Below are 13,068 nucleotides of genomic sequence, written 5' to 3' on the forward strand. Positions count from 1 at the left end.
ACAAAAAAACTGGAAATAAATTTAGCCAAAGAGGTGAAAGATCTGTACACTGAGAACTATAAGCCATTGATGGGGGGGAAAAAAAAAGAAAGAAAAAGACCAAAAAAAGGGAAAGATAACTCATGTATATGGATTGGAAAAGCTTATGTTTTTAAAATGTCCATACTACCTAAAGCGGCCTACAGATTCAATGCAATCCCTATCAAAATCCCAGTGATATTTTTCATAAAAAATAAAAAGAATCCTAAAATTTGTATGGAACCACAAAAGATCTCAAAGCATTCTTGAGCAAAAAGAACAAAGCTGGAGACCCCACACTACCTGATTTCAAAATCGACTACAAAGCCATAGTAATCAAAACAGCATGGTACTGGTATAAAACAAGACACATAGACCAATGGAACAGAACAGAGAACCTAGAAATAAACCCATTCATTTTTGGTCAATTGATTTTCAACAAGAATGCCAAGAACACACAATGGAGAAAGGATGGTCTCTTTAATAAATGGTGCTGGGAAAACTGGATATCTACATGTAAAAGAATAAAATAAGACTCTCGAGAAGAAAGCATAAGGGAAAAGTTCCATGACATTGGTCTGGACAATGATTTTATGAATAAGACCCCAAAAGCATAGCAACAAAATGTGGTTGCATCAAACCAAAAAGCTGCTGTACGGCAAAGGAAACAATCAACATAATGAAGACACAACCTAGGAGTGGAAGAAAATATTTACAAATCACACATCTGATAAGGGGTTAATATCCAAAATATGTAAGGAGCTCAAACAAGCCCATAATAAAAAAACAAATATCCCAATTAAAAACGAATAAAGTTCAAGCTCATTCTTGTTGGTATAAAAAATAAATAAAAATTTAAAATGGGCAAAGGGCCTGAATAGATATTTCCCCAAAGAAGACATATCAATGGCCAATTTTTTCATATAAGAAAGTGCCCAACATTACTAATCATCAAGGAAATAAAAGTTAATCCCACAATGTGATGTTACCTCGTATCTGTTAGAATGGCTATTGTAGAAAATACCAAAGATAACATCAAATGTTTTCCAAAATGTGGAGACAAAGAATCTTGGCACACTGTTGCTGGGAATGTAAATTAGTGTAGCCATTATGGAAAACAGTATGAAAGTTCCTCAGAAAATTTAAAATTTAAAATTACCATATAATCTAGCAATCCCACTATTGAGTAAATATCCAAAGGACATGAAATCAGTATGTTGAAGAGATGCCTGCCCTCTCGTGTTCATTGCAGCATTATTCACAATAGCCAAGATATGGAATCAATCTAAGTGTCCATCAGTGGCTGAATGAATTTAAAAAATGTAGTATCTACACACAATGAAATGCTATTTAGATTAATTTTTTTTTCATTTGTGACAACGTGGATGAACCTGCAGTGCATTATGTGAAGTAAAATAAGTCAGGCACAGAAAGACAAAGACCACAAAATCTCACTTATATATGGCATCTAAAAAAGGTAAACTCTTAGAAAAAGGGAGTAAAATGGTGGTTATCAGAGGCTAGAGGCTGAAGGCATTGGGGAAACATTGGTCAAAGGAAAAAAAAATTCAGTTAGATGGGAGGAATATATACAATATCTATTGTACATAATGGTGACTATAGTCAATAATATTTTATATACTTAAAAGTAGCTAGGAGACTAGAGTTTTGGTGATCCTACCACACACACACACACACACACACAAAGAGATTTAAAAAAAAGGAAATAGGAAAACAAACAAACAAACAACAAAAAAAAAACAGCTTCAATGAACTAGGGAAAAATATCAAGTGTCCTAACTTACATGTAACTGGACTTCCAGAAGGAAAGACAGCAAAGAGAAGGAAGGAAAAATATTTGAAGAAATAATGACTGAAGTTTCCCAATTTGTTAGAAATTTATCAAATTTTATCAAATGTCTAAATTTGATAAAAAATTACATACCCATACATGCAGGATGCTCAATGGATCAAAGCTGAAGCAACAAAAAGATAGACAAAGCATATTATATTCAAATTACTATAAACCACTGATGAAGAGAAACTCTTAAAAGTAATCAGAGAAAAACAAGGAACAAAGATAGGAATGACAACTGATTTCTCTTGCAAGTTACATACGAACCAGAAGACATCTTTAAGGTGCTGGAGAAAAAAAAATAACAACAAAAGACCTGTCAGCTCAGGGAGACTATTCTTAAAAAATGAAAGCAAAATAAAAACATTTTTAAATCCAAAAAACCGAGACAATATATTGCCAGCATTTCTACAAGAACTGTTAGAGATAGTTCTTTAGAGAGAAAAAAAAATACCTGATGGAAATTCAGATCTTCACAGTGAAATTAAGAAATGTTGAATATATGGGTAAATATAAACTTTGCTTTCTTTTTTAATGTCCTTAAAAGATAATGGACTTGTAAAGGCAAAAACAATACAAATACATTGTGAGTTTTATACATATATAGAATTAAAATGTATGTTAATTGCACAAAGTATAGTAGCAGGGAATTATAAATACAATGTTATAGGTTTCTTACAGTATATATAAAGTGATATAATTTGAAGCTAGATTGCAATAGGTTAAAGATTTTAATAATAAAGTCATTCCACCTTTTGTTGATTAGTGCTTGCCTGGTATACCTTTCCTATACTTTCACTTTTACTTTTACTCTATCTGTAGTTCAATATTTAAGGTAGACATCATAGAGTTGTTTCCTGATTTTTATTATTATTATTATACTTTAAGTTCTGGGATACATGTGCAGAATGTGCAGGTTTTTTACATAGGTATACATGTGCCATGGTGGTTTGCTGCACCCATCAACCCATCATCTACATTAGTTATTTCTCCTAATGCTATGCCTCCCCTAGCCCCCCAGCCCACAACAGGCTCCAGTGTGTGGTGTTCCCCTCCTTGTGTCCATGTGTTCTCATTGTTCAACTCCTACTTATGAGAACACGCAGTGTTTAGTTTTCTGTTCCTGTGTTAGTTTGCTGAGAATAATCAGCTTCATCCATGTCCCTGCAAAAGACATGAACTCATCCTTTTTTATGGCTGCATAGTATTTTATGGTGTATATGTGCCACATTTTCTTTATCCAGTCTATCATCGATGGGCATTTGAGTTGGTTCCAAGTCTTTGCTATTGTGAATAGTGCTGCAGTCTTTGCTCATACATGTGCATGAGTCTTTGTTTCCTGATTTTTTAAAAAAATCGAATATCACAATTTCAACTTAAAAAAAAAAAATTTGCTTTAAATTCTGGGATACATGTGCAGAACCTGCAGGTTTGTTACATAATATATGTTTGCCATGGTGGTTTGCTGCATCTATCAACACGTAATCTAGATTTTAAGCCCTGCATTCATTAGCTATTTGTCCTGATGCTCTCCCTCCCCTTGCCTCCCACCCCACTGACAGACCCCAGTGTGTTTTGTTTCCCTCTCTGTGTCCATGTGTTCTCATTGTTCAACTCCTGCTTATGAGTGAGAACATGCGATGTTTGGTTCTCTATTCCTGTGTTAGTTTGCTGAGGATGATGGCTTCCAGCTTCATCCATGTCCCTGCAAAAGACATGATCTCATTCCTTTTTATGGCTGCAAGAAAAAGTAGACTTCAAATAAGGCATATTACCAGCGATAGAGAGGGATATTAAATAATGACAAAAGGATCAATTCATCAAGAAGACATAACAATCTTAAATCAGCAACCATTGAATGAGTTTTAAAATATATGAAGGAAAGACTGATAAGACTGAAGGATAAAAAAACAAGTCCAAAGCCAAAATTATACGGGGGAACTTCAACACCTCTCACTCAGCAATAAATAGAACCAGTAGGCATAAAATCTGTAAGAATAAAGAAAACCTGAACAATTCTATGAACCAATCTGATATAACTGACATTTATATATAGAATGTGACATTCAAAAAGAGCAGAATACACATTCTTTTCGAATGTAAAGGAACATTCACTAAAACAGACCATATTCGGGGCCATCAAACAAACCTTAACAAAGTTAAAAGAATTAAAATCACACTAAATATGCTGTCTTACAGAAACAAAATTAAATTAGAGATAAATAACAGGAAGATATTTTCATAATTCCGAAATATTTAGAAATTAAACAACCTATTTCTAAATAATATGTGAGTCACAGAGGATAACTCAGGAGTAATTAGAAAATGCTTTGCATTGAATGAAAATGAAAACACACAATGTATCAAAGTTTGTGTCTGTAGTTAAAGAATCACTTAGAGCTGAGGTCAGTAAACTATGGCCCTCAAGCTAAGAATAGTTTTTCCATTTTTAAATAATTGTAAAAATAAAAAAACAAGAAGTAGAAGTTAAAGAGGATGACAATGATCATTATTTCGCAAGAACAATTTATAGCTTGCAAAGTCTAGAAGTATTTACTATCTAGCTCTTTACAGAAAATATTTTTCAATCTCTTGTTCAGAAAATAAATAGCATTAAATATTTATATTAGAAATAAATAATCTAGGCCAGGCATGGTGGCTCACACCTGTAATCCCAGCACTTTGGGAGGCTGAGGCGGGTAGATAACCTAAAGTCGGGAGTTCAAGACCAGCGTGACCAACGTTGAGAAACTCCGTCTGTACTAAAAATACAAAATTAGCTGGCATGGTGGCACATACCTGTAATCCCAGCTACTCAAGAGGCTGAGGCAGGAGAATCACTTGAACCAGGGAGGCAGAGGTTTCAGTGAGCCAAGGTCATGCGATTGCACTCTAGCCTGGGCAGCAAGAGCAAAACTCCAGCTGAAAAAAAAAAAAAAAAAAAAAGAAAGAGAGAAAGAAAGAAAATCAATAATCTAAGTTTCAATCTCAAGAAGCTAGTAAAAGAAGAGCAAAACCCAATGCATGAAAGAATATAATAAAGGTAAGAGTAGAAATCATCAATCTCTAAAGCAGAAAATTTATAAAGAAAGTCAATAAAACCAGACTAGTTCTATGAAAAAATCATTAAATTGATACAACTCTTGGCTGATTAATCAGGAAAAAAAGAGCATGAGAGATGAAGGCGATACCAGTGTTAGGGGAAAAAAAGACACAACTACAGATTCTACAGATATCAAAAAGATAATAATGATATGTTATACAAAACTTCAGGTCAATAAATTCAGATCAAGTGGACACACTACTTGAAAGGTGCAAATTACCAAAACTCAGCTAAGAAAAAATAGATAACCTGACTATAACAATTTTAAAAAACAAATATGTGTAGCTAAATCCTTCCCACCACCCTCCATCCCGCCCCACCACAAACACTTTTTACTTATGTATGTTGAGATAGCTTGTCTGCCAAATTCCAGCAAATCTTTGAGGAAGAAATTATACCAATTATATCAATTCTACACAAACTCCCCAAAAGTAGAATTGGAGATAAAACTTTCCAACTTATTTTATGAGGCCAGCATTACTCTGATACCAAAACATGACAGAGATATAAGAAAACTGTAGAAAAATAACCCTCATAAATGGAAAAGCAATAATTCTTTGACAAAACATTAGCAAATCAAATCCCATTAAGTGTGGTTAATCTCAGGAATGCAAGGTTGGTTCAGCATTCAAAAACCAATCAATATAACTTACTATATCAACAGATTCAAAAGAAAATTTGTAAGATCATTTCAGTAGATAAATAATAGCATTTGATAAAATTTTTTATTTGTGATAAAAATTCTGAATAAACAAGAAACAGAATAGAACTTTCTCAAACTGAAAAAAAAATAGAAATCATTATATGACCTACAGCTAATATCATATTTAATGGTTAAAAACTGAATACTTTCCTCCTAAGATAAGGTGTCAACATTCATCACTTTTATTTACCATGTACTGGAGATTCTGGCCACTGAAACAGGAAAGAAAAAGATATAAAAGTTATACAGATTGGAACAGAAGAAGTAAAACTGTCCTTATTTGTAATGATATGATTATGTAGAAACTCCCAAGGAATCTTCAAAAAATTATTTGAACTAATAAGTGACTTTAGTGAAGTTAGAGGATATTTGTTCAAATATAAAAATCAATGGTATTTCTATAGTTTAGCAACAAGTAGCTAAAACCGAAATTTTAAAAAACCAATAATATTATTTATAATAGCACCAAAAACCACAATTCAGCATTAAATTTCACAAAATATATGCAAAGTCTATACACAGAAATTCATAAAACATTGCTGAGAGAAATTAAAGAAGACCTAAGTAAAAAAATAAACATAACACTCAATAAAACATACTATTCAGTATTGTAAAATGTCAGTTCTCCCCAGATTGATCTATAGATTCAATGCAACACCAACTAAGGCCTTGCATAATTTTTAGAGAACTTGATATCTTAATTCTAAAATTTATAGAAATGCTGATTCTGCAGTCAGATTGCTTGCTTTTTAAATTTGGCTTGCACACTTTAGCAAACATCAAGAGCTGTTTACCCAAAACTTCGTCCTTCCTACTGCAACCCTCACTTTTTGCTACAGGCCATTATTTTGTTTACCTTCTCCTTGGTGGCTCTATCCTTGGTTCCCCGATAAATCTTTAGATGTAATCTCATTCTTCCTTCATGCATTGGTTAAGAGGTGACCATGTGATCCAGTATGGCCAATGAGATAGAAGTGAAACTCCACTGGGTGACTGCTGTTAAAGGCTGTCTTGTTGATAAAGAGTCATCTCTCTTCTCCTCTTCTTTTGCTGGATATGGTTCTGCATGAATATGAAGCCTGGAACTTTGATTATCATTAGATGAGTTGGTCTGAGGATGGGTCTGACAAACAGGAAGGCAGAACAAAAAGATGGAAAGAGCCTGGATTCTAGATAAAATTGTTAACCTGCTGAGTTACCCAGCTCTGTGGAGCCACCATTAGAGGGAACTTACTCTTATATGAGAAAATAAATCATCCATATTTAAAAAATTATTTTACTTTGGGTTTTTGATGCTTGCATCCAGAAGCATCCTAACTGATAAAAACATGTTTCTTTAGCTAAGTTAATTGCTCTGTGCTTCAGTGTCCTCATCTCTAAATTAGGGACAATAGTAATAATGTTAATAACAATACTTACCTCATTGAATTTTTAGGCAGTTTAAATGAGATAATGCAAATAATATAGATGTACAATAGTAAGTACTCAATACATATTAGCTGTTATTATTAAATAATATGTTGGCTCACCCTTCTGAAAATAAGGGAAATATATGTGAAGCAAAGATATTTAATTCAATCAGCAAATATCTATAGACAATATGCTGTAAGTCAAGCCCTGTCACAATACCTGTGATGAGTCCCTGTCTCCCAAAGCTCACAGACTAGAGGGGAATAGAGTCTAGAAAAGAGGCAAGTATAGTACAGTACTTTGGCAATTTACAGTTGCTTTGACTAGTTAAGTATAGGGTGTCAAGGTTATACAGAGAAAGGGCCTTTAACTCTGGCTTAGTAGAGTGTTAAGTTAGTAAAACTTATGGGAGGAGGTAATAGAGGCTAGGGCCTCAAGAACATGAATAAAATATCCAGATGAAAGGGACCTAGTGAAGCATTTGGAAGGTGTTCCAGGCAGAGGAAGCAGTATAAATAAAGGCTTAGAGACAAGGAGAAGCATAGGGCATTCAGAAACTCCAAACAGTTCAGTGTGGCTAAGCCATAGATTGCCAGGCTAAGAGATGAATGGACACATTGAAGACTCATGTACAGTCTTCATCTGTCATGAAAAGGAGGAACCCGCAGGCTTCTTGGGAGGGTTGCTAATTTGGAAACCAGCACAAAGTATTCTTAGTAATAAAAACTGTACTGCTCCTGGTTCATGTCTCTAAATATGAATCTGACCTGTTATTTATTTAAGATGCGAAGCTCTTGCCTATACATCAAAGACTTCAGTTTAAAAAAAACATAAAATGTGGCTCAAGTTAAGATTAAAACTTTTAAAGTGGGGCAAGTTATAAATTAACATGTTTCCTACTGTATGCATGAATTGGAGGCTCACACTGAATCAGGTCACAGACCTGGACCAGACTAATTGGCTTTCATTTATTGGGTCATCAAGCTGTGACAGATATTCCAAGAAAGGCAGAGGGGAAGGGTGGGAATACTGGACAAGTAGTAAGGTACAAAATTACAAGAGTAATCAAATTTAGAGACAGTCAATCAGGAAAATTCTTAGAGACCCTCTGGTCGGAGTTCTCTAACTTTTAAAAATATAACACCCTTTCTTCAAATGTTCAAGTTTATCTTGGTAGATTGCAAAAAATGGCCCCAAATTCTTCCAGTCCTTTATGCATGCCTGTATACTGTGTTGTTACAGCTTTTTCTGTCAAGAGATAAAGATTTTCTCTTCATCTTTTAAATCTCAGTTTAGCTCTGTTACTTGTTTTGGTCAATGAAATATTGCCAAAACTGATGCAAGCAGAGGCTTGGAAAGCACTTGCCCATTGCAGCTTATCCTGTTTTCCTGCAGGATCTTTGGAACCCTAAGATGGCCATGTGAATGAGCCCAGGCTGACCTGCTATAGATCATGTAGATGGAGGTCCAATCATCCCAGGCAGCCTGGTCAAGGCTATCATAAATCGACCAGCCAGCTACCCTTGGTCTCATGAGTGATTCCAGCTGAGACAAGGTGAAGCTGAGCCCAGCCCAAATTGCTGACCCACAGAATTACACACTCAGTAAACAATGACTGTTTTAAACCACTATGCTTTGGCACATTTTGTTATGCAACAGAAGCTAACTGATCTATTCATCAGAAAGCTCAGCATTAAAAACAGAAGAAATAAGATCTGATCTGATTGAAGCAGTGGTAAAGGAGAGACAGCCTTGACCCACCTCTTCCTAAAAGCCAGGACCATATCCCTCTCACACTGGTAGTCCCTAAAGGGGTTGTGCAGACTCAGTAGATTCCTGAATAAGAGTTTGACAAATTTGATCTAGTCTGATGCCTATTATATAGATAAGAGCACTGAGGCCCAGATGTAATCCTGATTGGCCTAAGCTAAACAATACATTGTGAATGCCTAGCCATGGTTCATAGATAGGTAGATGAGAACCAATTAGATCCAATGAGACACTTATAGTGAGAGGAAATAAGGTGAAGAGGAGTTTCAACCATCTACGAAAGAAAAGCCTATCTAAGAATGGAATCATTACAGCAGAGAGGAGAGGTGAAGAGAAGTAGAAGCCCAGTGATGCCATATGGACCCACCTGAAGCTCAGCAATATCTACCTTTGGACTTTTCAGTATAAGATGAACAAATGCCTCTGTGCTTAAGCTGAGACTACCCTCTTGTTTCCACATCTTTTTTATTTTCTCCCCAATAGGACAGGCTGCTCAGATGGATAAATATAACCCTCTCATCCCTTGTTGTGTTTTACCTGAATTTAGAAACTTTCATATGAAAAAGATGGAAGTGAAAATGAAGCAGGTAGAATTTTTTATGATGGTGCACCTGGAATCGGAAATATGTGGAAGTCCGGGAGAATGAACTGACAGCATAAAGAGACATGTCAGTAAGTAGAAAGCATAACCTGAAGCTGAATCTAAGTTGTTAGGCTTAGATTACAGCTCTTTATGTATCTTTCATTTGGGATAAGAATTAGTAACAGGATGTAGATGTGAAGGAGAATTTGGTTGCAGGTAGGGTTTAGGGGATCTTAGGTATGGGGAGATAGTGGCTGAACGAGACAGGAAGCCAGATTGCCCATTATCACACACTGGGCATGAAACACAGCATGCAGAACAATGTCACCAGCCTAAGATATCAAGACTTAGAACAGAACCCTATCTCTCTGAAGTGAACCCACACACACTGAGATTGGACAAATGTGTGCTCTATCTAATCATCGGAAAGTAAAAATAGGCCTTTCCTTCTACTTGTTTGCAAATTGAAAGTCTAACAACTTTACCACTCAACTGCTTGATGATTAGTAGGCGGTAATTTAAACTATACACATTATGCTAAGTATCCTTATATTAATTCAGTCTGAGTGAGTTTTTATAAAATGCTTTGTTCTGCTCAATAAAGTTAATTATATGTTCTATGTTTTATCACTGAGTGTCTTGATTTTTTTAAACATAATGGCAGCTTCAATTGCATTTCCTTATAAACTCGGGTGTGTAACAAAAAGCAATCCATATAAGGAAGCAAAGCTGTCCACTCCCCACTTCCCTGCCCCTTGCACTCCCAAAAGCCTTTCAAAGGTAGGATGTACCCTGTACATTTATAAGGGGCTGGCTGTCCCCTGAGATCCTGGATTGAAAGCCCTAAGCAAAAAGGTCCCTAGGAAACCTCTTCAATGTGGAAGGGGAAGGTGAGACCTGATCTAGGAACTATGAGCATCAGCACCCAGAGTTGATTCTGTGGGCTTTTAAAACAAGACGTTAAAAGGCGAGGACTTAATCAATATGTGAGCAATTCCACAACACATGAGTTCATTCAGAAAGTGTACCTGCTGATAGTCCACATACATCCTGTGCAGATCACCTCTTAGATAGCCAGGGGTATATGCCACACCCAGCCTGGCTCTAGCAACTCAGGAAAATATGGAGGAGAGATATCACTTATAGAAAGGCTATAATAGAAATACAAACGGCTAGCATTTACTGGGTATTTACTCTAGGAACTTTACATTCATTACCCCATTTAATCCTCTTTAGAACCCTACCAAGTAGGTACTATTATTACTCCCAGTGCAGAGATGAGGAAAACTGAAGTTTGGAGAGGTTGAGCATCTTGGCCATAGAGCCAGGCACCTAGGACACAGAGCCAAGAGGGGCAGTCAGGTCAATATCTGAAGGAGATAGTAAAATCAAAGTCAAGCCATCATTATGAAGGCACTGAGCAGCTAAACAACTCCAGGGGAATCTCAGGGAAGTGGGAGGGTTAGAAGCAGAGGTGGAGGAAGCTGACCTGGATGGGTTTTCAGAGTGGATGAGTGTTAGCACCTTTAGGCACATGTGGGAAGAAAACCATCAAGGAACCAACAGATGCTACTAAAAAAGAAACAAACACGTAAGACCCGGGAATTGAAGGAAAGAATTAGTTGTTATTCATCTCATTTTTACAATAATAGCTAGCAGTCTTTTTTTTAGTTAATTAATGCAATTTACATATTTAGTGTATTGACTTATTTAATTAATAATTTAATCACACTTCACCCAGCGCTGGGTTTGGCACATGAAAATTTATTAAATACATAATCTCATTGATGATTATTACTAAAAATATCTTACCTGTACACTACTAGATGGAGTTTAGTTTAACAGAAATATGAAAGAATTGATAGAACAGGTGTGAACATAGCTTCCAACAGTTTTTGTCCATGTGCTTTTGGGTAAGTCATTGTACTACTCCAAGTCTCATTTTTTCCAACAGTACATTGGCAAAATAGTAACCGTAAGCTTACCCTCAGGCCTGTTTCTAAGATCAAGTGAGATAGTGCATATGAAAGCATTTTAGAAACTGTAAAATGCCATCCCCACATTAAGTTCCATTAACCTAATTAACCTGCCTGTTTACAAATACATTGCATTTTGACAATCAATATTTCACTTGACTTGTCCATTGGCAATTACATGCAGAGTAGAGCTACAGATCATGGGCCAGTGATAGTTTTTACATAAGCTGCTGTTCCCTGATCCATTGATGGTAGAAATAACCCTGTAAAGGTACTCAAGCTTTAGTCTTTGGCTTTTCTATTCAATTACTCTGTGACATAGACAAGTTAATAAAATTTCTAAATCTGAAGTTTCATTCCTGAAAAATGTAGGTGAGAATGATATCTGCTCTACTTACCTTACATAGTTTTGGGAAGGAAACCTGGACTGTAGAAAATCCTAGTGTGGGCCAGGTGCTATGACTTACACCTGTAATCCCAGCACTCAGGGAGGCCCAGGTCAGTGGACTGCTTGAGCCCAGGAGTTCCAGACCAGCCTGGGAAACATGGTGAAACCCTGTCCCTACAAAAAATGCAAAAATTAAGTCAGCTATGGCGATGCATGCCTGTAGTCCCAGCTAACAGGTAGGTTGAAGTGGGAGAATCTCTTGAGCCCAGGAGGTTGAGGTTGCAGTGAGCCATGATTGCGCCATTGCACTCCAGTCTAGGTGACAGAGCAAGACAGTCTGGGAGACAGTGCAGTTCTCTTCAAATTGTCAAAAAAAAAAAGGGGGGGAAGAAAGATAGAAAGAAAGAAAAGAAAAAAGAATAGAAAAAGAAAATCCTAGTGTCAAAAGGTATATTTTAGCCAGTACATGTTGTATATGACCACTTAAAAGATATACAGACCACAACACACATACGGTCAGCTGTGGGCACTGAACAAACAAGAGTCAATAACCCAGTGGACTCAAACAATCTACAAGTGTTCTAAACACCTGTGAGTGCTCCAAATCCAATTAGGAAAATGGCCGGGCACAGTGGCTCACACCTGTAATCCCAGCACTTTGGGAGGCTGAGGTGGGCAGGCCACGAGGTCAGGAGATGAAGACCATCTTGGCCAACATGGTGAAACCCCGTGTCTACTAAGAATACAAAAATCAGCCGGGCGTGGTGGCAGGCACCTGTAGTCCCAGCTACTCAGGAGGCTGAGGCAGGAGAATCGCTTGAACCCAGGAGGTGGAGGCTGCAGTGAGCCGAGATCACGCCACTGCACTCCAGCCTGGGAGACAAAGTGAGACTCTGTCTCAAAGAAAAAAAGGGAAATGAAGATGAATTTAACAGAGAGGAGAGATAGTCACCCCCCTTATCCAAGGGAGGAATGTTTCAAGACCCCCAGGGAATGGCTGAAACCTTGGATACTACCAAACTCTATATGTACTATGTTTCTTTTCCCTATACATACATGGCTGTGATAAAATTTAATTTATAAATTAAGCACAGTAGGAGATTAACAGCAATAACTCATGATAAAATAGAACAATTCTAACCATATACTGTGATAAAGTTACATGAATGTGGTCTCTCTCAAAATACCTTACTGTACTGTACCCCAGATAATTAAAACCCATGATAGAGCAAAACGATGGATAAGCAGGGTGGGTGGGTGGC

General features: G+C 36.6%; 1 long non-coding RNA gene across 1 annotated transcript; it reads right to left on the minus strand.

Annotated features, from left to right (window-relative positions):
* Positions 1 to 2,520: 2,520 nt before the first annotated feature.
* LOC126936612 (uncharacterized) lies at positions 2,521 to 12,296 on the minus strand. Its single transcript, XR_007719455.1, has 4 exons — positions 6,536 to 12,296; positions 5,870 to 5,891; positions 4,673 to 4,795; positions 2,521 to 3,611 (listed from the first exon to the last, which is right to left on the minus strand). It is a non-coding gene; the product is annotated as an uncharacterized LOC126936612 (long non-coding RNA).
* Between the last annotated feature and the right edge of the window lie 772 nt (positions 12,297 to 13,068).

The sequence above is a fragment of the Macaca thibetana genome, chromosome 14 (genome assembly GCF_024542745.1).
Source record: "Macaca thibetana thibetana isolate TM-01 chromosome 14, ASM2454274v1, whole genome shotgun sequence".
Taxonomy (NCBI): domain Eukaryota; kingdom Metazoa; phylum Chordata; class Mammalia; order Primates; family Cercopithecidae; genus Macaca; species Macaca thibetana.